General features: G+C 33.8%; 1 long non-coding RNA gene across 1 annotated transcript; it reads left to right on the plus strand.

Moving 5' to 3' along the window:
- LOC149631159 (uncharacterized) lies at positions 1-858 on the plus strand. Its single transcript, XR_016374101.1, has 3 exons — positions 1-203; positions 275-407; positions 475-858. It is a non-coding gene; the product is annotated as an uncharacterized LOC149631159 (long non-coding RNA).
- The last annotated feature ends 1014 nt before the right edge of the window (positions 859-1872 follow it).

Genomic DNA, 1872 nt, shown 5'->3' on the forward strand with positions numbered 1-1872 from the left:
CTTACGTTGTTTTGGGTATTGGAATTACGGCGTTTTACCACTGTTAGAGACACGCATTTTAGCCCTCATTTTTTATATTGGACTTAAGGCGTTTGTGTCGTGATTCACGCCGTTAGCGGGATATTAAGCAAGAAAAACATGGCGTTTGAGCTCTCGGTTAAAATTAAAATTTTGGATTTGGAATTAAACTGGAGGCTTATTAGGTATGATTTTTATTGTTTTCACAACAAAAAACGTCAATGATATTTACTAAAATTAATTTTAAATTTAAAAGGCAACAGAATATTTTATTATTAACCAATTTCGCTAAGCCTCGGCCAAGGTAGCGTTGCCGTTATGTTGATGTTATAGGAATAGGCAACATTAACTTCGGTTGAGATAAAAGCCAGACATTACGAATACTGTTGGTATGTTCAAATTAATTAATAATCTTACTGGTAGATCAATTAATTACTACATTATTATCTGTGACAGCTAGGACACATCAATCAGCTGTAGGGGTAAATTTTACACCTTGATGATGAAACCTCTGCTGGCTGAACGCTAGCGACAACTTTTCAAGGGAAATAATGACAAACAGAACTGTATATAGTCTTTCATTTAATAACATTTTATATTTGCATTATTTAAATTTAAATTTTGTATTAAACGTGCAAAAGATTGCTATTCATTGGTTCTCTAACATGTTTTCTTAATTTTCGACATACTAACGTAGCTTTTGTATTTTGAGGGCGCGTTTTTTTTAAAGGCGTTTATAACACGATGTATAGTTAAAATTATATTTATTTTGGTTTATGTTTAATGTGTAACACACTGTTCAGTGTTACAGTGGTTCTGCAACTAAGCCTTGATTCTGAAATTATCGTAGGTAAATATAAAAGAAACGAAAGTGTTCATTTTCAAAAATTGTTTCAAACTATAACACTTACAGGTCTTGGTTCTGGTTTTGAGGGGATCCATTCTCAAGGTCTTTATTTCATAACGTTTTTTTGGTTTAGTTAATTAACATACATTTTGGGTAAATATGTAATACACTAGTTTTTGCTAAGTTTCAGAAATTAACGGAGCCAAATAACAAAGAGATGGATTTAATAGCTTTCATTTCAACATAATTATAACCAGATAGATTTATTAATTTAATAACTTTTTTGATTGAAATTAGGCCTAAAAAGTCAGAGAAAAGTCTGGGGAAAGTCTGAAAAATTGAAAATGGGCCTAAAAATTCAGGGGAAAGTCTGGGAAATTGAAAATGGCCGGGCCTAAAAAGTCAGGGACAAGTCTGGGAAATTGAAAATGGCCGGGCCTAAAAAGTCAGGGACAAGTCTGGGAAATTGAAAATGGGCCTGAAAAGTCTGGGACAAGTCTGGGAAATTGAAAATGGGTCTGACAAGTCAGGGAAAAGTCTGGGAAATTGAAAATGGGTGCGAAAAGTCTGGGACAAGTATCTGTGAAATTGAAAATGGGCCTGAAAAGTCTGGGACAAGTCTGGGAAATTGAAAATGGGTCTGAAAAGTCAGGGAAAAGTCTGGGAAATTGAAAATGGGTCTGAAAAGTCAGGGAAAAGTCTGGGAAATTGAAAATGGGTCTGAAAAGTCTGGGAAATTGAAAATGGTCCTAAAAAAGTCAGGGAAAAGTCTAGGAAGGTGGAAATGGACCTTTTTAAAGGTCAGGGTAAAAAATAAATATTAGAGGGAAAGTCTGGATAACAGTATCAGGGTAACCAGAAAATGTGCTGTCTGACTGTCAGAGATTTAACCAAAGCCCCAAATTCGCCTAGCTTCTTTAAATTTAAAAAAATATTTTGTTTTCAATACGCCTTATAAAATGTTTAGACTTTAATTCATTCAAGAATCTTCAGAATTAATTAATGTC

Source organism: Phalangium opilio, unplaced genomic scaffold (genome assembly GCF_054372755.1).
Source record: "Phalangium opilio isolate 3A_F unplaced genomic scaffold, DU_Popi_V2 ptg000101l_1, whole genome shotgun sequence".
NCBI classification, from domain to species: domain Eukaryota; kingdom Metazoa; phylum Arthropoda; class Arachnida; order Opiliones; family Phalangiidae; genus Phalangium; species Phalangium opilio.